Genomic DNA, 24325 nt, shown 5'->3' with positions numbered 1-24325 from the left:
CCACACTAGCTCGATAAGTAGCTCTCCTCCTCCCTCTGTGACCCTCCTATTACCCTGTTTACATTTGTGTTGTTGCTTAGCCCTTATCACTTTCTACAATTACATAAATTACATTTGCCATCTGTTTGTTGTCTGTCTCTCCTCCACAATAAGGTAAGCCCTGTCTTCAGGAGGAGATGCAGCCTCTCTGTAACGAACCTGAGGAGAAATCCCAGAGAATTAACAGAGACTTAGTCCACGTTACTGCAAGAAAGCAGTGATGGCACACTCAAACAGAGTCAAATTAAAAGAGTTTAATGAGGGAACCTCTTAGAAAGATGAGGGGAACCAAGGAGAGCACAATAGCCTAGGGCCAGTCACACCGGGGCCATCCGTGTTTGCCATCCGTAACTCAGAGAAGGGCGTTGAATGGACAGGCTGCCTGACAGGGGCCCCCGGGGTCTTAGTGGCAAACTGGCAGGGAAGCAAATTTGCTGGCCAGTCTTCTCCATTCCCCCTTCCAGTCTCCTGCCGGTGCTCCCCATTATCCTACAGGAAGTTGGAGGGTGGGGGCGGGGCGCCTGGGTGGTTCAGTCAATTAAGCTTCTGCCTTCAGCTCAGGTCAGGATCCCAGAGTCCTGGAATCGAGAACAGCGTCAGGCACCCTGCTCAGTGGAGAGCCCACTCTCCATCTCCCTCTGCCTACTGCTCACCCTGCTTGAGCTCTCGCTGTCAAATAAATAAAATCTTAAAAAAAAAAAAAAAAAAAGAAAGAAAGAAAAGAAAAGGAATTTGGAAGGCAAAGGAATTGCAATCCACACAGGTGTGCTTCCTGGGACACAGAACAGGGTGGGGAAGACCAAAGAATGCATCGCACGAACAACACAGCCACTGGACCTGCAGGGCTCAAGACAATGTTCCGCACCAGGCCCACCACATCTGACGGCCCCAGGGGGCACCATTTACCTAGAGCTGTGCAACAGCAAGGATCTCAGAGAAGGAAACGTGGAATTAATCCATAAATTCCTGTGTCTTTGGCTCTGGCTTCAGGGCACCGATGGAGGACTGTTTACTCCCTCCCTAACACAGGATGATCAGAACAGACAGATCCACGCTGTGGCGGGCCTCCTGTGTAGGGCCACCAAGATCTCCTCCATGGCCCTGCAATACGGACACGAGGGAGACATCCGGTGGCTGATAGGCTTGTACGCTTTGTGCCAAGGACATTTCTGAAGTTGAAGAGCGGTCTCTGTTGATGCGCACTGTGCCCAGAGGAACTCGGTTTGCACTGCGTTTGGAGGCCGAGGGGAACGAGGGAGCAAGTGGAAAACGTTGCTGACCTGTGATGGAGGGCAGAGCTCTCTAGGCTTTGCGGGGCTGGAATAAAATCATCCATCTGCAGGATTAGTGGCTGAGTGGAGGAGAAGCCAAGGCACTGCACACAACTGCCATCAACTTTGAGCCAGGTGTAGAGTTACTATGGAGACACGGTATAGCTAAATGGATTATTAATCAGAAGTCTTCCTTGAGTGCCTATGAGGTAGGAGAAGAAGTGAGAATTCCCAACGAAGTGAAGACATGAAGGCAGAAGGTTCTCTTTAACAATTGACAGTGAGAGGAGCTGTAGGTACAGGATTGAGAACCAATTACAAGGGGTTATGGTGTGTCACTAAGGGCAGAATGTGAGATACTCATCAAAAGGCTTTGAACATCCGAGTAGAGAATAAGTATGTGATAAAAAGTGCTGCCGGAACAATTTCCCCCATTTCCTCAGCGTACGACAGGTTGAAAGAGGAAGTGACCTGGGATGGCTGTGAAAATGGAGTGGCAAGAGCAGACAGGACATGGGGCTGGGGTCTGCTACTCGGTCACCCTGTCCATGTCTGATGGCTGCCCTGTGTCAGTCCATCAACACAGCAGAGCTGCAAACAGCTGGGAGTTCTGTGCTGCTGCCTTGACCTGCTAAATTTAATTTTCCAACACACTTTTCTGTTTGATGCCTCCTATATAATTTGCAGGAAATCATGTTGTCATTACTTTTGGTTGTTACGCGTTAGCTTTGCTGCAAAAGAGAAAGGAATGGCAGACTCTTGTGAACTTCTGGTAGGAATTGTTCTTCCCTATAGGGCAAGCTGCTGTGTGTTTCGTTGACTGATGACACCCTGATCCCCCCCCAAAAAAAATAAAACTGGGAAGTACATGTTCCTCAGGGGACATTAACTTCCAGCTTCTCATGCTGAAACTTGTTCTTTCTTGCCACAAACCACCCCACGGCACCAGCTGATAATAGATTAAGAAATTTATTTTCTCTGTGCGATTTGCAGTTGAGACCTTTACTAAGTGAGATCTTTGCGTATTCAACATTTATGGAGCCCTCCCTCGGTGCCAGGCTCTGTGCTAGGTGTGGAAGATACACAGATGGATAGGACAGGGCAGATACCTTTCCAGCTGGGGGCTGGGAACATGTCATGGGTCTCTTCCATTGCCTCTCGGGTCCTCTCTCAAGCTTGCCGTGTGTGGTGGGGCTGGCTGGTAGGCAATGAGTCATGGACTCCAGTACCTGCTGTTGTGGTTGGATCTGGTCAGTGGGGAACCCTAGCAAAAGGTAAGTGGGAAGGAAGAGGGTAAGGCTGGGGTACTAATTCTCCAAGATTCCTCCTCTAGGATCATTGCAGAATGGCTGTATCCCTTAGGAAGGATGCCGGATGGCTGAGGGTCTATCTCTTTCCTCTCGCATCTTGTAACCTTCTCTCCCCTTGTCCTTTCTAATCTCTGGGATGGTAGCAGTACTGCTAGCTTTTTTTTTTTTTTTTTTTAATCTAAAACCACATTTTGGTTTCCTTAAACCTGCTCACATCTTTATAACTAATCCCATTACTAATTCTGCCCTGTTACTCAGTAATAATGCCACCTCTTTCCTGCTGGATCCCGACAGCTGTGGAAGTTCCCCAGAGAGAGGTGACTCCAGAGCTGAGTGCGGAATGGCAAGCAGGGTTATTTGGGTGAAAAGGGGGAAAGGGTCCAGTCAGAAGCAGCAAGCACCCTTTGCAAAGACATGGAAGGAAGAGTGATCACTGTGCATCCCAGAAGTCCGGGCATGATACCTGACCCGCCTCCTTCCCCGCAACATCCACCTGGACTCCGAACCCCGCACATTCTACTGCCTCACCCTCGCTCCAACCTGTCTACTTCTCTCCGCTTCCACCGTCTTCGTCATTTCTTACCTCAGTTGTTACACCGGCTCTGCAATCGTTCTCATTATCTCTGCCGACAACCCTTTGCTGAATGCTCCCAAACTCGGAATAAATAAAACTCCTGGGCCCTCAGCCCTGGAGCGTCTGGGCCCTGACTTCTTGTCTCCTGCCTGAGCCAGACTGAACTTCCTGCTTCAGAGACAGGGTCTCCCCTCCTGAGCAGCCGACACTGAGCTCCCTCTGCTGCACCATTCCCCCTCCTTCCATCTGTTCTCTAGGCTCACTCCACATCCCACAGGAAGCCTCTGGCTTCACCCATCTGCCTTCAGGGACCAGCCTCCCCTCCCTTTGGAATGAGACATCATTGCCTTCCATCCACAAGATACAGAGCGGCTTATGGATTCAGACAGAGGATGAAACTGTCCAGGGTGTGCTCACTGCTATTTCCCAGGGCCTGGACAGTGCCTGGCACACAGCAGCTGGCCAAGAAGTAGTATGCAATAAGTGGTATCCCAATCTCACCATTTAGTAACTGTATGACTTGAGCTTTAATTTCAGCCCCGTATGCCTTGGTTACTTCTGTAAAATGAGAAATAATAATTGTAATTAACACAGAGGGCTGGTGTGTTGCTTCCATGAGACTAGTACACATAAACCACTCTGGGTATGACAGCAAGCTACCAAAGAACATTGCAGAAGTCAAAAGTCCTGGCTAATCCCAGAATAATTTCCCTCTAGAAGTGCATTTCTTTGTCCTTAGCTTTCAACACACAGATGGGCACTCTCTCCACTAGACTCCTTGCCTATGGACCTGTTTTATTTCTTTTAAAGTAAGAAGAAAAAGGACTAAAATAATATGTAGGGGCGCCGGGTGCCTCAGTGGGTTAAAGCCTCTGCCTTCGGCTCCGGTCATGATCCCGGGGTCCTGGGATAGAGCCCTGCATCGGGCTCTCTGCTCAGTGGGGAGCCTGCTTCCTCCTCTCTCTGCCTGCCTCTCAGCCTACTTGTGATCTCTGTCTGCCAAATAAATAAAATCTTTAGAACAAAAATAATGACTATGTAATAATAAATCCAGTCTGGATTCTATTTGCCTTCTCCCAATGCAATATGATTTTAAATCTTTGTTTTTTTTTTAAGTGGAAGAGGGCCCTAAGAAGGCACAACTGCCCAAGGCCCCTGAAGTCACCTGTCTCTGTTTCTCTCACTGTCCTACTGTTGTTATTCTAATAGATAATTGGATCCAAACTTGTTTACATAAGCAGCTCTTATAAGCCAACACTGCACTATGCAGAGGGAAATCTAAAAAGAGTGAGGGGCCTTCCCAAACTCAGGGTGCTCACCCGATGTGTCCTAGGTAATGGCAAGGCAATGAAGAAGGACAATATAAAGATGGAATAATCCAGACAGAAGTCCTGTTTCCTCAAAAAGCGATGATGTGGGTGGATGGGAACTTCTAACACATGATCCCAGCATGATGAACTCTGTGTCTGGAGGAAGGTGACGCAGCGTTGTGGTATCGTATCATTTTCCAGGTCAGGAGCCTGAAGCTTAAAAAAAAAAAAAAAAAAATTATTTATATATATGGATGTTAAGACACATCAGTAGAGACATGATTTTCAGTCTTGACATTTGTAATGTATCATCTTAGAATTAACCTTGATTTTGCTGAAATATCTAATTATAAGCTCTAAGAAAAATAGTAATAATGTGTAGAATGTGAAGACATCAACGGGCTTTACACTACGTGAATCCAAATAAACTTTTGACCACTTGATAAATAGGGAAACAAAAGGAAATGATCAGAACCCTGCAGGAAGTATTCTGTCAACTCCAGGACACAGTACTGCCCAGACCTTGGGAGAGTTGATCACTGGGGGGATGGAATTGTGGAATATTTTATCCTCTTTTTCTTATCTATTTTCTTCTGTTTAGAGTGAACAACTGCAAATTTTGTCTCTAAAATCAATCCAGGGGCACGTGGGTGGCTCAGTTGGTTAAGCGCCTGCCTTCGGCTCAGGTCATGATCCCGGGGTCCTGGGATGGAACCCCACTATAGGATCCCTTCTTACTGGGGAGCCTGCTTCTCCCTCTCCCTCTGCCCCTCCCTCCACTCATTCTCTCTCTCTCTGTCTCTCTCTCAGATAAATAAATAAAATCTTTTTTTAATTAAAAAAAGCAATACAATTTTCCAGACCCAACTATACAAATTATAATGTCACACATTGAGAATTTCTTTCAAGAAAATAATTAGAATAGGAAAAGGCAGGTTGATTTAAAGACTTAAGATATTGTTGGGCGTTACCTTGATTTATGTAAAGATAATATCAACCATTTGAATAACAATAGCTCACCTTTCACCTGCGGTCTGGGAGGCTAATAAAACGGGCACATTTAAAAAATAATAATAATTAGAGATACATGATTGGGCTGTTTGCAAAACTGAAACATTGAAATAAGCTAAGTATTTATCAGGACAGGACTGATTAAATACATTTTATTCTACCCCTAAATGGTCATTAAAAATTATTATTGAGATCTATATTTATTGATATGAGAGACATTCACAAGATATTTTTAATACGATGTATAAAGATGTGTCAAAGTGTATACATGACAATTCCTTTTTAAAAATATGTAAAATGGCCTTTTGTGAAGCCAGAGGGATATACCTCTCTATATCTTTCTTTCTAGCCTTCTTCTTAAAAAAAATTTTTATCCTTTTATTCTCTATTCTTTTCTATCTAGAAAAAAAAACCCTAAATTATTTCCATTTTTAAAACTAGATTTCAAGAAGATTATCAAATGATCATCAGAAAAGAAGTTTTAAAGAACATTTCCCCTGAATATCATTTCTTTCATTGAAATCCAATGTGATCTTGAAAGGAGAAACAAACCAGCAAAAAAATGCTACCATGCACTTCCTTGGAAAATAGTGCTGAGATCCCAGCAGATAAGTGGACAGTGTGTGGGGGAGGGGGGAAGGGTGGGAAGTGCAATAAAGGAGGCCAGAGTAGAGGGTCTTGAATATCAGACTGAGGGATCCTTGCTCAGTGATGGGGCCTTTGGGTTTTTGAGTAGAAAAAAGACAAAAAGTAATTGGAATTTTAGAAAGACTAATCTGGGGGCTGAAAGCAAAGATTCATTCAGCTGCTGTTCATATCTGGGATGAGAAGAGTTTGGATTAAGACAGAAGAAGTGAGAGAGGAAAGAGTGACACATGAGAGATCTTCTGTATTAGTCAAAGAAATAGAATACATCTACAAGAGACTTACTATAAGGAACTGGTTCATGCAGTTACGGAAACTGACAAGTCCCAAGATCGGTAAGCTGGAGACTCAGGAGAACTGATGGGGGAAGTTTCAGTCTGAAACTGTGTACGGTCAAGACAGAGGAATAGCCAATGTTTCAGTTCAAGTCCAAAAGCAGGAAAAGACCAAAGTCCCATGTGAAGGCAATCAGGCAGGAGTGGTTTCTGCTTACTCCTGGGATGGTTATCCTGTTGCCGCTTTTTGGGCCTTTGACATATTTGACGGGCCCACCACATTGGATAAGGCAATCTGCTTTACTCAGTCTACCGATTCAAATGTTAATCTCATCTAGAAACACCCTCACAGATGCAGCTAGAATAATGTTTGGCCGGATGTCTGGGCACCCTATATAGCCCCGTTAAGTTGATACATAATAATTAGCCATCATATTTTCCAAAGGAAGAAGAAAATCACTATTTGCATTCAGGATGTCCACCTGCAAGGAGTAGGCCCACAGGGTTTTCCCACCTCCACCTCCTACATCTCATGTCTGAGAAGACATACCCCCTGACTTCTCAGACAAAAGCCTGACACCCTTCCTTCCCCCAAAGGCAATGGCTGTGAAGTCGACCACTGAGCCCCCAGGCAGGTCTCACAGCAGTGGCCATCACCCATAGCTGCAAACACATCTGTCCAGACACAGCTCAGGACATCCCAGTGAGCAGGCATTATCATCGTGTCCTCCTTCTACCCAATTTAAAGATAAGGAAAACTGAGGCCAGGCACATTTTGATGATTTGCTAAAAGTCTCACAGCTAGTAAGTGGAAAAGTCAGGACAAGAAAGGAAATCAACTCCTGAGCATCTGTTACGGATTAAGCAACGGGCTGCGTACTTTGTACTTTACTGTGGTCGACCCTCACAGTAACCTGAAATGCTATTATTATCCCCCTTTTACAGATGAAAATCAGAGACTTAAAAGCTTAGGAATCTTGTCCAATGTAAGCAGGGAGACTCAGGACTGGAACTCATGTCTGTTTGATTTTAACGTCTATGTTACAGTTCTTGGTATAAAACAAGACACAGAACAGAAGAAAAAGTTAAAGACTGCCAAGGTCAATGAACCAACCCAGGCCAAAGGCCTGGGGTAAATGAGCCAAGAAATACTGATCCATTTTGTGGTGTCTATAGGGATACAGTCCATTCTCCCACTACTCAGTCATGCTGTTTACCCCAGACCTGATCTCCTAGCGAGTTTCCTCTTCCACCCCACACACAGGCCTGTGTTCAAATATTCAGTGCTGCTTGGAACCACAGAAGGGCTGGACTTTTTTGATCACAACAGAGAGGAACTCAGTGTTAGCAAACTGAAAGCAGAAATCCCAACTGTCAGAGATACTTCCACTTGGTGCCTATTCCCTTAAAAAACCAAGCAGCCCCAACTCACCGGCTGTCTGACTAATTAGCAGAATGTTCTTTCGACAGACAGAGCTCAGAAGCGAAAAAGTAAGATCAACTCTTTGGAACTGCTTTTTTTTTCTTCCTTCCAGAACAAAAGTCTGAACAGAATGCTTTGTAGCCAAGTCTCACCAGGGTCTTAAATACAGTTTCTTCAAGGTAGAGACATCAGTGAATGAAGAAAAACAAAAGAACCGGAAGCTCCCTTGAGAGTTCTGGTCCTCTTTTCTGTTGGTATCATTCCCATGTTACCTTGCAGAGAGGGGATGAGAAACTAAAAAGGAATAGGATTCATTGGGACTGGATTGTTCAGGTTTACACTGAAATAAGACATTTGTTCCATTCCTGTCCTGCATTTACGTAGATTCCTAGAGATGCCTATTATGATCCTAGGGACTAGCTTTAAATAATAAAAAAAAAAAATTTAAGTCTTTAAATCCTTGAAAAAAAAAATAAAAAAATAAAAACAAACAGAAAAACCCCATACAGACAGAGCTAACATTTATATGGCACAAAAACAAATCTAATGACCTTAGTAGAAGATATATCGTCCCTGTGTATGAACATTTTCTATTCCCTAAACACCCAGCCAGGTACATATGACCCACCTTTGTCTACACTTTCCCCATAAATGTGACAGATGACTCTTTATGACCCCCAAGAAGAAATATTTTATTTTCTCACATTGTACCTCTGATTTGGCACTGATATCCAACAGACACGTGGAGAAGGCCTCTCTAGGAGACTAGAAAATGTGAAATTGCATGCTGTTCAGAGAGTGTTCTATGTGTACATTCCTCTCTCCCCAGCAAACCTATCTTGTCCCCAAGGATGGGGCCCATGGCCCCGCGCACTTTAGAGCCACAGAGAGTCTAATTTGTGGTAAGCTTTCAATGGATAGGTTAGAAGTTACAGCCAAGAGGGCAGGTCAGGGAGATAGCCAGGATAGCAACTGCAGAAAGAAAAGCCAAATGCCACCAAGCATCTAAAACCTGAGAACAGGCTGCCCTGCAGTACCCGTGATAAGACTCACTTGGATCTGATTTTGCCACGGAGTTCCAGTGGTGCAGGAACAAAGCCCAAAGCGGTGTCAGGTAGCCACAGCGGGGAGAGGAGGCTGCAGCCTGTTGGCAGCTAATGAACTGGCCTGAGCGAAAGGAGAGAGGGTACGAAGAAAGCCTTGAGTAGCACCTGCTGCTCTCTGCCCGCATCTGATACGCCCTGGAGACAATTGGTAAAGTTTCACCAATTACCCAAAGTTCTTGGCCCCTTGATTGTGGGTGGCACTGATCTGTGATGCAGTCTCTAAGTCCTGGCAGGCTTTGAGAGGGCAGAACGGACGTTTGCCTTCCACAGTGATCTCCATATTTAAGGTGGCTGCCTCAGCTGCTATTTTGGAAACAGCCACAACTAACCTAGGAGGGCTTCTCTCTAGCGTTGTTCTTTTGTAGTTAATACTTTGTTGCGAAGGATATTTGTTTGTTCTTTTTGTCCAGAGGGGAGCCATCTAAATATTAGTCTGTGTTTGTGCTAATGATTACAAAGCAGGATGATTTCATTTATATTTAAGCAAGAAGCCAGAGTCACTGATCTTCGTTTTGAAGACTACTGCGCTTGCTGCAAAACCCATGTATTTTATAAATGCTTAGTGGTAAGGGTGGCTCTTGAATTTCTTTGTTTTTGTTTTTTTTAGTTTATTTAAGTTCAGTTAATTAACATATAGTGTATTATTGGTTTTAGAGGTAGAGTTCAGTGATTTATCAGTTGCACATAATACCCAGTGCTCATCACATCAAATGCCTCCTTAATGTCCATCACTCAGTTACCCCATCCCCAACCACCTCCCCTCCAGCAATCCTTGGTTTGTTTCCTATGGATAAGAGTCTCTTGTGCTTTGTCTCCCTCTTTGATGTTGTCTTATTTTTCTTCCCTTCCCCTATGATCTTCTGTTTTGTTTCTTAAATTCCACCTATTAGTGAAGATTGTGTGATAATTGTCTTTCTCTAATTGACTTATTTTACTCAGCATAACACCCTCTGTTCCATCCATGTCATTGCAAATGATTTCATTTTTTGATGGCTGAGTAATATTCCAGTGTGTGTGTGTGTGTGTGTGTGTGTGTGTGTGTGTGTTCTTTATCTTCTTTATCCATTCATCTGTCAACGGACATCTGGGCTCCTTCCATAGTTTGGCTATTGTGGACATTGGGGTGCAAGTGCCCCTTTGGATCTCTACATTTGTATCTGTGGATAAATACCCAGTAATGCAATTGCTGGGGTGAAGGGTAGCTCTATTTTTAACTTTTTGAGGAAACTCCATACTGTTTTCCACAGTGACTGTACTAGCTAGTATTCCCACCAATCATATATTCCTCCCCAACATTTGTTATTTCCTGACTTGTTAACTTTAGCCATTCTGACTATTGTAAGATAGTATCTCATTGTGGTTTTGATTTGTATTTCCCTGATGTTGAGCACTTTGTCATGTGTCTGTTGGCCATCTGGATGTCTTCTTTGCAGAAATGTCGTTCTTGTCCTCTGCCCATTTCTTGATTGGATTATTTGTTCTTTGGGTGTTGAATTTGATAAGTTCTTTACAGATCTTGGATACTAGCCCTTTATCTGCTAAGACATTTACCACTATCTTCTCCCATTCTCTAGGTTGCCTTTTAGTTTTGTTGACTATTTCCTTTGCTGTGCAAAAGTTTGTTTGTTTTTTATCTTGATGAAGTCCCAATAGTTTATTTTTGCTTTTGTTTCCCTTGCCTTTGGAGATGTGCCTAGCAAGAAGTCTCTGTGGCGGAGGTCAAAGAGGATGCCTTAGTTCTCCTATAGGATTTTGATGGATTCCTGTCTCACATTTAGATCTTTCATCCATTTTGAGTTTATTTTTGTGTATGATATAAGAAAATGGTCCAGTTTCATTCTCCTACATGTGGTTGTCCAATTTTCCCAACACCATTTGTTGAAGAGACTGTCTTTTTTCCATTGGACATTCTTTCCCGCTTTGTCAAAGATTAGTGGACCATAGAGTTGAGGATCCATTTCTGGGTTCTCTATTCTTTCCATTGATCTATGTGTCTGTTTTTGTGCCAGTACCATGCTGTCTTGATGATTACAGCTTTGTAATATAATCTGAAGCCCAGCATTGTGATGCCACCAGCTGTAGTTTTCTTTTTCAACTCTCTTCTGGCTATTTAGGGTGTTTCCTGGTTTCATAAAAATTTTGGGATTATCTGTTGCCGCTCTGTGAAAAATGTTGATGATATTTTGATAGGTATTGCCCTGAATGTGTAGAATTTCTATACAGGAAGGGCTCAGGGTGCTGATATACTTGGAAATAGAGAAGGAGGTTGGAAGCTTCATTTGTTTGCACCTTTCATAATAATATTGAGCAAAACTCAGGTGCAAATAGTGAGTGGGGACTAAAGCCTGCTAACTATAGTCTCCATCCTCCTCTCTCTGAGCCTTTGCTGCTTAGCTTAATCCTGCATTTCAGCATGAGCCGCAATCTTAGCATTTTGCTCACAAATCCACTCCGCTGACTTTCAGACTACAATTTAAATAGCAATATGAGTTATCCCTGATGCCTCTCCTTTCCATCCCTCCCCATTCCCCCCCCACCCCCCTCCCCCGTTCATAGTCTCTCATCTCTCTCGTGGATTATTCTAAAACCCTCCTGCCTTCCTCACACTCATCCTGTTGCCCAGTGTATGTTTAAATGTATGCTGGGGCAAGACACTCCCCTTCTTAGCAGTTCCCTTCAGTATCCAATCTGACATCCTTAGCATGCCGTCTCTAGGCTTTTGCAATGTGACCCCTGCCTACCATTCTTAGAACAAGGAAAACAATTCTGTTTAGGGAGGTTAACAATATAATAGAGGCCTCTGCAAAGGGCCCCGAGATTACAGCTTGTTGGACACGCTTTTGCAGTTTGCAGCTGCCCCCAGATGACTTCCAGGGAGCAATCTCCACCGAAGAAATAATGGCCATCATTTGATTCTATCCAAAAATGAAAATGAACCCTCTTAAGGTCTTCCCAAGGACTGTTCCACAATGGAAAATGGCTTCAAATCAGTGCACGTCACATATGGCCATTCCCTCCCAGGTAAATGCCTGTACCTTGACAGCAAGCAGAGGTTTATGAATACTTTTCAGCATTCTGGAAGCTTTGAAGAACTACAATTGAAATAGCCAATCCAATATCTAGCATATTCAGATGCCCTTGACCGAAGGACCAGTTTATTAAATGAAAAGAGAAAGAACTCCAGGTGGGCCTGATTGATCCCAGAGCTGTACGGGGTGTTGGTTTGTCCTGAAAGATCTCTTTTTGTACTTTGCTTTGAACTTGACACCTGGGGCCTGTGGGAGATACTTTATCTTTGGGCCAAAAGGTCCACTGATGCCTTATTAAAGATGAGTAGAGGTGATGGCAGGTGCACTCAAATGCTGAGAGAGAGACCCAGTTGGCCTCAGAACCAGCTAAGCAGGAAGAGGTCAGTCCTTCACAAAATGCCCAAGGGGATGAGGTTTGTCTCCTGTCCTGTAGCCTCTCTTGATGGTGTTCTCCATGACACCTCCTCAGAGTGATACCAGGACAGGGTCAGCATTATGAGGTTATCAGACCTGGCTTCAAATCACCTTAGATATATGGCCTAGTGTGGGGCTTGTCAAAGTACATATGGTCTGCAGGCCAAATCCAGCCCACTACCTGATTCTGTAAATAAAGTGGGTTTTTGTTGTTGTTGTTGTTTTAGAACCTTCAGCTAATTCATTGATGAGTTATCTATGGTGTTTTCGCCTTACAACAGCGGAGGTGAGCAACCATAACAGAGACCAAGTGGCTTTCGAAGATTAAAATATTTATTATCTGACCCTTTACAGAGTTTGCAGATGCCCCCAGCCTAGAGCAAGTCAATTATCTGTAAAATACCATTAAGAACACTATTCCAAAAAGATTTTATGATAATTCTAACAAGTGTTAAATAAAAAATAAGTACTTTTGGAAAACTCTTAAATGTAACAAGGATGTGTTTCTTTACTGCAGGCCCTCACAGAGCCTTGAAGAAGGCAGTAAGGAAATCTGGCTGCATTTCCCCAGAACCCTGTCGTCATGACCTCTCCTTGATGCCGGGATGCAGGTACCTGAGGGGCACATGAAGACTTTCCAAGGGATACAGATCATTTCAAAGGAATCAATTTCTTTTATCAAGCTGATCCACCTGAGAACAAGACTTCCTTCCCACTACTGTGGGTTCTTCCCCTTCATCAGAGAGAGGCTGGGCTCTCACTCCCCCCAGATCTTACCATGAGGGTCTGAACGAAGTTCCAAGCATTCCGATTGCTTGCTCCTTGAATGTTAAATCATGAAACACTTAGGGTGCTATCTTACCCAGAGCTTTGTCGCACTTGCAGCTGTGTCTGAATGCAATGTTTGGGGCATGCTCCGAATTCAGAATAACTGAAATGATACCGATTTGTGATGGAGATTCTTTAGCCTGTAACTGGAATGTTTTCTGAGACCACCAAATGTTTTGAGATATATGAAAGAAAACTCATGGATAAACATTTTTCTTTCTTCCTTCCTTTTTTTTTTTTTTTCAGACTTGATTCTCTTTATTTAATAAGTGGTTAAAATTTGCTTCAGCAAGTCTTACTGATGTAATTTTGGAATGCTGGTGAGGTCTGGAGCCCACGGCCAAGAAAGAATTCTTGAGACATCTTTGGGGCAAAAAGATTTTATTAAAGCACAGGGACAGGACCCATGGGCAGAAAGAGCTGCTGCTCTGGGGTGGTGAAGGGTGGCTGATTATATACTTGGGAGCTGGGGAAGGAAAGGAAAAAGGGAGGTGTCCAAAAGGACTTTCATATGCTAAAGAAGATTTACAGAATCCTGGAAGCCTGGCCATTACCAAGTTATGGTTGTTTTTCTTCTAGTAAGGCATTAATATTACAACAGCTGGGAGCTTTCTGAAGGAGTGTTATGCTCTCCCTACCACAAGTCCTTGTCAATAGGCTGCAGGTCATAAAGAAACTTAACTTTGTTTACATTTCTTTATGCCTCTGTTTTCCCACCCCACTCATAGAAGGGAGGGTGATGTTAGGGCTCCAGAAAATTGAGTTATGGGTCTCCAGAAGTTAGGTTATTGGTGAGAATGCTTTTTCCTTGTAAATCACCAAGACCTTGGTAAATTGGTGGACTCCAGTCTTGCAGGACTGTGATCTCTATTAGTTAACCATTTGTTTTTCCTTCCCTCCGTTTTAGGGAAGCCCGGAGTGCCTGAGGAAAGTCATACACACCCCACCCAGGAGTTGGGGGTTGGGGGGGCATGGTGAATGTCAGCCTGTACTTTGCCCTCAACTTGCCTTCTGCTCCCTCATCAATATTATAAAATATTTATGCCCATGGCGATGGATCCTCACCTGAATTCACGTGATCAAATGTTTTATATTTTCTACTATTCATTTTTAAAAAGCCTTTAAATCAAGGATGAACATCATAGATGTTAACATAAAAACGTATAAATGGGTGCTAGATTTTTTTTTTAAGTACTTTAATTATTTATTTGACAGAGAGAGATCACCAGTAGGCAGAGAAGCAGGCAGGCAGAGGGTGAAGCAAGCTCCCTAATGAGCAGAGAGCCCAATGCAGGGCTCGATCCCAGGACCCTGAGGCCATGACCTGAGCCAAAGTCAGAGGCTTTGAGCCACCCGAGCACCCCGGGTGCTAGATTTTTCAGAATTCTCTTAGGAAGTAGGAGAGCAATGAAATGCAGAGACCTGTTTCTGCAGGACTAGCTTCTCCCTCCCACACTCTCGGAAGAACACTAAATTAGGGCCACTGTATGAAGAGATCCAGGGCCCCAGCTCGGGGCAGCCGCTTCCGGATCCTTCGCAGCCCTTTGAATCAGCGCGTTCCTGCTCTCTCTCCTCTGCAGAAGCCCAGACTCGCTCTCGGGACCCGGTCAGCTGCGTTTCTTCATTCGGAGCGGTGACTGGTATCCTTCAGGGCGCGTGCGCCGCATGTCACTCGGCGTCTGGACACTGGCGAGAATATAAGTCAGTGGGAGAGCAGTGGCGGGACTGAGGGGCGTTCCTGGCTCTCTGGCGTCAGGCCATTGACGGGAACTACCTATTCCTGCTACTTGCTTTCGCAGGTGACTTATTGCAACAGTGGGGTGGGGGGCGGAGGGTGCCTCTTGAGCCCCAACCAAAGAATGCTTCGGAATAGGGCCTCAGGACGGGGATCTGGTTCCTGTGGCCCTGGGAGGCTGAGGCTGCGGGGTGGGATCTGGTCTCAGGAACACATTCTCACTGGAAGGATCACTTGGGGTGGCAGGGAGGGCTTCAGCCAGGAACACTTCTGCGCCTTCTCCCGGCACCACCCACACTCAGCCAGCTTGTGGTATTTGGGGCTGTCTTGCTTTCTCGGAAGTTAGAGAACAATCTGAAAGGGCCAATTTGGTTTCTCCAACCTCACAAATGAATTCAGCAAAATGTTTAGCAGAGCACCAGCAATCTGACCTACCTCCCGCCATTTTAGGAAAGCCCAAAAAGCAAATCAAACACAAAGTGATGACATTCTCACTATTCACCTTCTGAACACCCTTACTGGCCTCGCACTGCTGTGTTCAGTTTTGGGTAAGGGCCGCTGCTTCCAAAGGGAAGCCCCCACCCAGGGGGGACTGGTCTCATATTCCAAATCACCATCCCAAGAGAAACCAGGAGGATTTATTTTCTAAAAGACTTGATTCCTGAAATGAGAGGACTTTGTAGCCTATCATAACCCCTTCTATTGGTTTTGCTTCTTTCACCCTTCGTTAATACATCAGTTTAGACTATGTTGAAAAATAAAAACAGAAAACTCCATTCTATTTGGCTCAAATAATAATCAGTGGATTCACTCATGCATCTGAAATCCAGTGAGAACTGATGTTTCAGGTCAGGTTTGATCCAGCAGTTCAGACAATGCCACTGAAGTCCTCATCTCTGCTTTGCTACAACATAGGGGCCATCCTCAGGCTCCAGTTGACATGCCCATAGCCCTCCTGGCCCCATACCCTCCACCCCATGGATACAGCAACTAGAGACCACATATTTACACTATTGCTTAGGGACAAAAAGTCGTATTAAATAGGAAAGGAAAAGATTTTTTTCACAGAAGCCTTAGCAACCATCTTATTTCTTATTGTCTCAGACTGGGTTACGTGCCTAGGGACCAATTACTGGATTAAGTCAACCAGGACCAACCTCTGCTGTGGGGATAGAGTAAACCCCAACTAAACTATAGACCCAGTTCCTTGCCCACCTTGAGTTCACCTCTTTGTTAAAATACAAGACTGGTCATTTGTGTTATTCTGACTAAACTTCTGAATCCTTGGCCTTTGCCTTGCCATGACCTTTAACATTGAACCCCTTCCTTGGTCCTTCTGAAAGATACCCTGGCTTTTGGATCTAGTTTGGATCACTGATCCCAGACTGGTGCCTCAGTTGCCTGCCCCACTGGACTGGAACTTAGTTTTGATGTGAACATCTGTCTAGTTCTCTCCTCTTCTCCTAAAGAGCTTTTCTCTTATAACGTAGTGTCAGAGCCAACCATCTTCAGAACAGTGAAAGGGAGTATCAGATGAGTGATGGACCCCCAGACTGTTATTCTGATAAGTTAGCATAAACATAAACCGTTCCAGTCTGTTTCAGACCATCCTTCCTTTGATCCCTTCCAGTTAGTTGCCTCAGTTGTGACTCTAGCCCTTGATAAAGGGAAACACTAATGATACATGATCTCTGCTTTTCCACCAAGGGCTTCACCTTCAAGTCAGCTGTTTGCATTTCTCTCTAAGCAGCACGTTGAGAGATTAGCTACAACCAATTTAGGACAGGAATTAAGCCCTGAAAGTATGGCAAAGATCTGCTCTCCTGTTCAAGCTCTCCGGGAGGCTCATGTGGACCCTCTTCCTTCCTTTCAGGCATCTGGCCTCATGAGCCTTTGTGAGCCCCTCAGGGCCCATGGCCTATCCTTGTGTGGTACACCCTCACCTGGGTACCGCCGCACCCAGACTTCACTGCTCTGACATGGCTGACAACATGCCCACAGCTGAGTCTTCCTCTGACTCCGCCAATTCTGGGAACAGCTCACTGTGCTTCTGTGGCTTCTGTGGCCTGTGGAGGATGGTGCCTGCCCACCATGGGTCACACATGGGCCTGATGTCTATACCTACGGCCCATGACCATGGCCAGGATTAAGGGCAGCAGACTGCACCAGTGACATCATTCCTGAACCTTCTCCACCCACGCCCTCTGAGTGGACTGGAAGCATCCTTGAGCTGAAGTGAACAACTGTTTGACCATTCCCTGCACACCTCCCTTCTCAGTAATGGCCAGGATGTAAGAATCAAGGAAGACGGCTATACTGGTCTTGGGAAGAGTCCAAACAAGTTCTGCCAGCCCAAAGTAATGTTCAATCATCTCCCCACCTGTTTGTCAGCCAATATTTCCACAACTCTCCACATGACAGGTAGGGGAACTGAGGGCTCACTAATTAGCACTCAGAACAGAAAACAGGACTGGGGCAGGAGGTCCTCCTTCATGGCCTGAATAAGCCTCAACCCCATTTCCTACAGGTAGAGGCCTCCAGGGTAATAGCCAGGCTGAACCCAAAACTTTGCATCAGCTCCTCCTGGCCTATGAGGCCCCAGGCAAAAGCTCTCTCTCCTCACCAATGACTATGCTTTTTCTCCTTCCCTCTCCTGAGCCCGAGGAGACACAACAAACCAATCAAAACCTGAACAAATGAGGATGCCAAAGCTTACTTGAACATTCAAAGATCAATGTAATTATAAGCATCTTTGTACTTTCAACCGACTATTTCATTATTAATGTGGAATTAAAACCTGTTCTGAACCCTCATAATCGGGTAACTGTTCTGTCATCATATTTACTGATATGACCCTAATATCGACCCCCTGGGAACAAACAGAATAAATAAAGCATGTTGCAAGTCTTAACGTATGATCACTTTCAAATCGGGGGTTGAAACGGGGCTTTGCAACTTGCCTGAGCCACTTAAATTCTCTGAGCTTCAGCCTTTGATCAGGAAAACAAGGGTAATTATACCTACCACCTAGGGTTGTTGTGAAGCTTAAATTAGATAAGACTTGAAAAAGGCCCAACATAACTCAATAAATAGCAGGCATTAACGATTATGCTACATGAATTAAAAGTGGCAGTATGGTGTAATCAAACGATCCAGGTAAACAGAAAGGCTCTTAAAATGTTTTTTCCGTTCTTTTTGCTCTCAGCAATGTTGATTGAGCATCTCCACTCTCCCAGACCCATCCCAGAAGCAGGAAATACAGCAAGAAACCGGAGAGGTAAGGCCTCAGCTCTCCTGGAGGTTACCTGTGAATGGCAGGCAAACAAGAGTGGAAAAAGAAATAATTGATAAAGAAGATAATTTCAGAGATTCGAGTGCTGGGAAGGAACTTATGCAAGGTGATGTGATAGTGACTCATGAGTTTTTAGGGAAGACCTCTCTAAAACGATCTTAATCAAGTGACCCTTGGCAGAGGAAGCCACCGGAATATATGGGGAGAAAAGGAAAGGAAAGAGCATGTATACCAAGGCCCAACATGGGGGTAAGCCTGCCCTGTTAGGAGAACTGAATGAAGACAACCATTTCCTGGGTGTCCGGTGTCATGAGGGAGAAGGAGAGTGGCATGAGATGAGGTGGGAGGGCTAGCCAGGGGTTCTGGGCCCCTATCTCAGCTCTGCCAACAGTTTCAGTTTGGATAAAGCTCTTAAGCTCTTAGAGTCTCAGTTTTGCTGTCTGCAAAATGGGAGAAGGGACTGACCTCCATGTTGTCAAGGTCCTGTCAACTCTATGATTTGAATAGAATATAGATCAAATACCATGTTACTGTTATGATGACAATGTTGGGGTCAAATATAACTCTTACAGATTGCCTGGTTTTGATTGTAAATATATTGATCTTCAGGGAAGACTTACCTATAAATCTTATTGGCTCTGTGAGGTGGAACCTGTATCTCAAAGCATCCCTTGAATTAGTTGTGGCCAAAAGATTAGCTGACCACAGATTATTTTTGGTTCCTGGTAGCAAAACACTAGCAGCTCACAAATGTCCCAGGAACCTAGTTTTAACTTTTTATTTAATTTTTCTGTCCTGTGACACTTTTTTCAAACACCCAAGGAACATGTATCAAGTCACAACTGGGTTTAGGAAAACTTTTTATTCTGTTCAATAGCATTAACTCACATGGAAAAATCATCCTGAAGAGTCAGAATGCTCTTTGTTAATCCTTATCTCCTGGAACACTACACCAATTCCGACTGTATTGTATTACCAGTCTCTTCTCTAAGTAGTTAAACTGCAATTGGTCTGCCCACTAGGGCAAAAGCATGTTTAAGAAATGAGAAACCATCCACCATCATCACCAGTGACATAGCTGTTTCAGGGTCAGAGGAAACACAACTAGGGGCACCTTGGGTGGCTCAGTAGGTTGTAGGTTGAGAGTCTAACTTCGGCTCGGATCATGATCTCGGGATCCTGGAATTGAGACCCCTCCCCATCTTCCCCAGTGCCCCCTCTCCACGTTCCACTGGGTATCTACTGCCCCCTCTCCTTCTGCCCCTCCCCGTATTTGAGCTCTCTCTCTTTATCCCAAATAAATAAATAATCTTAAAAGAAGAAGGAGAAGAAGAAAGTAGTTGTAGTAGTAGTAGTAGAGGAAGAAACTGACAACTAAATGAAATTCCAAGCATCCAGATGAAGGTCGGAGCTCATCAGGAGATGGCCCTAGACTGAAACTATCCCGGTCAAACGAGTAACTCTTCTGCTTTTAAAAGCATCTGTTTTTCAAGCCCTTGTAACTTCTTTGATGAACTATTTTAAAAAACAACAAAAACTTGCCAAATTCTTCCTTATTCTTCATCTGAATCTCTCATACTGCTTTCTGGGCTATTCCCAATTCTGCCTGAGTGCTGACAAGGAAGCTGGTGGTCTCTCTCAGCATATTAACCTCTCAAAACAAAGAACGACACCATAGTGCCTATTCGCCTAGGTTCTTTACTCCTTTAATCTTCACTGCAATCTCATGAGGAAGCTACTGTGATAAACCCCACCTTACAAAGAGGAAAACTGAGGTACAGAAGCCACCAGAGGCAGAGCTAGGATTTGAACCCATGCCACCTGGCTCCAGGATTCATGCTTTCAGGCACGTCACCCTTTTGCCTCTAATAATGAAAATTTCTAGCTGGATTGCTATGCAAGAATCTGTCCCTTTTTTGTGTGTAAGTGATTCCTAAGAGAAACCAGAAATGTTTTTTTTTTTCTCTTACATTTAATAAATAAATGTATTACATTTTCTTCCTAGAAATGGAAACCCAAGACCTATGCTTTGTTTCAAAGCTTTCAGAAATGGTCTTTTCAGAAATGATGTTTGATTTATTCATGCTTTGTCAATAATGGAGAAAAAGGCTTGCTGTTCCAAACTCAGCCAGTGCTTCCCACTCACCATCTATTTGTTTCAGAAAGTGGGGTCCAGCCCTGGAGTTCCAGCAGGAATTTCCCCTATCCTACTGTGACAGCGCAAGAGGCTACAAGATTAAGTGCATAGTTAAGGCTGGCAAAGTAGATTGGAGACCGCAGGAGATGTACTGTTCAGATTCATGTGGAAGCTTTAGGGGCACCCGCTTCTCCCCCATCATTACAAAAACTGCTCTAGGCAGACAAGTGGTAGCTCAAGATATCTGTCTGTCTGTCTACACTATACACATACATACACACACACACAGACTTTTTAAAAATTTTCCTTATTGGAACCAGTGTGATAATTTTCTGCTTACCCTCTTGAGCCTTTATCATAGCTAGAAAAGAAAAGCCCACTCTCCTAATTGTCTACTTCCCAGCAAACTTCCAAGCCATAAATATAAAATAGAGAATGCATATAATTTAAATATATAAAATATTATATCCTGTATCTATCATCTATCTATTATCTATTTACAATGGACATGTATTTCAGATCACACATTTAGTGGTATAAAATATATAGATTTATTTAGACTCTTCATAACCAAACTTAGTGTGCCTTATATGGAAACAGTCTAAATCAAGGAGGGTTTCTCCTGTCCTTTTAAGTTGCTGGGAAGAACTGAGTGCCTGCCTGGATGAGAGTAGGTATCTAATCTGGGTCATTATCCAACCAATGATGGCTATCCATTCATCCATCCATCCATTCATCCTCATTCTTGTCTGGTCTTCCATTGTCCATGTGGGGAGGCTCTAAGGTCCCAGGGTTCAATTCTCTCAGGGATCATTCCAGGGCCCCTATGCTGCCCAGGGCACAGGTAGCTCTGTGAAGCTGCCCGGGGCCATCAACCCAGAATTCCAGCCCATATGTAGGTATTCAAGGGGTCCTACATTCTGGCCGCCTTCCCAGCTTTTGAATGGGTTGGAGGGGCAAGGGAGTATAGATGCTCACTGATCTCAGATCCTATGACCTCATTTTTTTTTTTTTTAAGCTTTCTCCTCACCTTCTACTCAAGGCCTCAGCCTTGAGGAGGGAGCAATGCATGGAAACCCTCTTAGGGCCACACCGGAGTTCAGCTAACCTCCCTTTGCCTTCTCTCCAAATCTCTTTCCTCTCCCCTCACCTGTGGACCTTTGGGGGAATGAGTTGATGCAAAGACTCCTTCTTTCTCATTAGGTCTTTTCTATGCCTAGAGCCCTTGCACTTTTGAAAACCAAAAAACTTTTTTTCTGCTATATTGCTTGAGACAAAGAAGTTCTATGTCTCATTGATGCAATGGAGCAAAGGGAAACAACTCGAGAGATGTTGGTCTCTGCATCAGTACTCGTTTCGGAGTATATGGGTACAGTTGGGTGGCTTAGTCAGTTGAGCATGCAACTCTTGGTTTCAGTCCAGGTCATGATCTCATGGGTCATGGAATCAAGCCTCGCTTTGGGCTCTGTACTCAGTGAGGAGTCTGCTTGAAAGATTCTCTCCCTCTGCCCCTCCCCCTGCTTCAATGCACATGTGCCCGTGTGTGCTCTCTCTCTCAAAATAAATTAATAAATCTTTTTAAAAAGTATTATATAATAAAAGCCTACTATATGTAGCAACATGGTATATACATATACGTATTTAATACACAAGAATTCTGTTTACACATACAGGCAAGACTCACCCATGTGGTTTTGGTCCATGGATTATAGCTTTTGTGAAAAAATTAATCTATGAATAAATAGTTATATCCAATTATTAAATATTTAAGTCATAAATATTTTGGATTTATGTTTCTAGTTGAGGGTTTGTGGGTTTGTTGAGAAAAATGGAGAACCAGAAAAGAATAGATAGATAGATAGATAGATAGACAGACAGATAGACAGATTTCTCATTACCAGCTGCAGAAGCAAGAGTTCCTGATTCAAGCACTCTGTAAGAGTCGACTTACTATAACCCCGGCCATGTCATTTAGCTCAACTGACAGCCTTATTTTCATCATTAATAAGAGTTTAGAAAGTACTCAAATGCATGGCAAGTATAAGATCACAGATTTCAAATAATGAAGTTGATTGTGTTTGAGGTTTAAAATATTGTCTTATTCATGAAGACATTTTAGAGCATTGATCAGAGAATAAAGATTCCCTAGTTCTTATACCAGATGCTATGATTCAGTATGTTTTCTTGGTATGAAGTTGCCTTTAAGCTAGGTGCATACACACTTAGAAAAAAGTCAGATCACGTACGATCTTTCTCTACGAACTATATGTAAAAGGAGCCAAAAAAGAAGCAAATCGGGTGCCTGGGTGGCTCAATTGGTTAGGCCGCTGTCTTCGGCTTTCGTTGTGATCTCAGGGTCCTGGGGTCGAGCCCCGCATTGGGCTCTCTGCTCAGCAGGGAGTCTGCTTCCCTCCCCCTCCCCCCGCCTGCCTCTCTGCCTATTTGTGATCTCCCTCTGTCAAATAAATAAATAAAATCTTAAAAAAGAAGCAAATCAATATTTGATTGGATTGATCACATCTTTAACTTACTGCTGCATCTCTAAGGTGGAAATTTAATTTTTATTTCTCCCTGACCATGCAAAGAGAAGTACTTCTCCTCTAGTAAAGAGATTCAAGGCAGCAGTTTTTGATTACCTGTGTGGAGGGAACAGCTATTTAGAGAAAAAAATCCCCACTTTTCTGACTGGCCTGAGTCTTGAGAGGACAATATCCCTCTTCCAGGCTGTTGGACCTGACCCTGTTTTTGTTCCTGAATCTGTAAACATATTGTCACTGTAAACCCCAAATGATCTGATTCAGGGAAAAACAGTCTCAGGAATTAGCTGGAAGGAAGGGACAATAGGTAGAATCCTGCGGGATGTGGCCCAAGGTAAGGTTTGCCAAATTTAGAAGTAAAAATAGGGGATGCCCAGTTAAGTTGAAATTTCACCCGAGTGGCTCAGTCGGTCAAGTGTCTGCCTTTGGCTTGGGTTATGAACCTCAAGTTCCTGGATTGAGCCCCACATCAGGCTCCCTGCTCAGTGGGGAGTCTGCTTCTCCTTCTCCCTCTTCTCCCATTCGTGTTCTCTCTCTCTCTCTCCATTAAATATGTAAAATCTTAAAAAAAATTGTGAAACTGTCAGAAGGGTACCTGGTACTCCTGTACCCTCTTTAAAAAAAGAAATAAATAAATCCCAAGTATTGCATGCGACAACCCTACCAAGGTGGCATTGTGCAAAGACAGGAAGTGGCAACTGAAGGTGGAGTGCTCAGTGGAAAAAAAAGAATTCACCAACCAGAAGAGTAAGCAAGTGGCCACAAGGGCCCCTTGACCCCTGGCCATTCCTGCTTCAGAGAGTAGGGCAGAACCAAATTCCCCCTCAGGGGGCCCTAAAACTGTAACTGGCTGAAATGATGGTGCTAACTCGAGCCTGCCTTGGAATCAGCCTGAGCAGCCTTGCCCAGCATCCACCGGAGACCGAAGTGGAACAGAGGAAGGAAAGAGAGCCAGTGTGCCCAGGGTTGCCTTGTCTGTTGTGCCAATCTGTGGCTCGTCTTTAAATTATCTTAGCACACAAAGTCTGTGTTCAAGAAGTTCATCTGTTTCTGTACTTCTGTGTTTTCCTTTTTTGGTCTTCTTGTGCTTTCCCCTTACTTCTCTGTCAACTTTCTTTTTCAAAAATCCTAGCTTTTGTGTCTAAATAATAAACATCGAGGTCTCTAGTCTTGATTAGCCTCGTCAGTCCTTCTGCTTCATGTCAATCTGACAATACTCTCTCTTTTATTTTATTTTATTTTTTTTAAAGATTTTATTTATTTATTCGACAGAGAGAGATCACAAGTAGGCAGAGAGGCAGCCAGAGAGAGAGAGAGGAGGAAGCAGGCTCTCTCTTTTATTTTAAAATCGACTTTATTGAGGTATATTTTACATATAATATACTTAAC

At 43.9% G+C, this 24325-nt stretch overlaps 1 protein-coding gene and 2 long non-coding RNA genes across 3 annotated transcripts in view; 1 reads left to right on the top strand and 2 right to left on the bottom strand.

Moving 5' to 3' along the window:
• Window positions 1–278: 278 nt before the first annotated feature.
• Window positions 279–9001, bottom strand: LOC309840255. The gene is made up of 5 exons (XR_014298568.1): window positions 8912–9001; window positions 4514–4720; window positions 3696–3752; window positions 2420–2574; window positions 279–617 (listed from the first exon to the last, which is right to left on the bottom strand). It is a non-coding gene; the product is annotated as an uncharacterized lncRNA (long non-coding RNA).
• A 26-nt stretch (window positions 9002–9027) lies between these two features.
• On the top strand, window positions 9028–17837 carry LOC309840263. The gene is made up of 5 exons (XR_014298569.1): window positions 9028–9112; window positions 11818–11985; window positions 12925–13018; window positions 14816–15034; window positions 16844–17837. It is a non-coding gene; the product is annotated as an uncharacterized lncRNA (long non-coding RNA).
• Window positions 14834–24325, bottom strand: part of LOC309840210 (uncharacterized protein) — a 57954-nt gene continuing 48462 nt past the window's right edge. Inside the window, exon 2 of the transcript XR_014298564.1 lies at window positions 14834–14921. The gene's annotated coding sequence lies outside the window, so the exon portion shown is untranslated. The remainder of the gene's footprint in view (window positions 14922–24325) is intronic.

The sequence above is a fragment of the Mustela nivalis genome (genome assembly GCF_964662115.1).
Source record: "Mustela nivalis genome assembly, chromosome: 1".
NCBI lineage: Eukaryota > Metazoa > Chordata > Mammalia > Carnivora > Mustelidae > Mustela > Mustela nivalis.
This window is presented reverse-complemented; position numbering and strand designations above follow the sequence as displayed.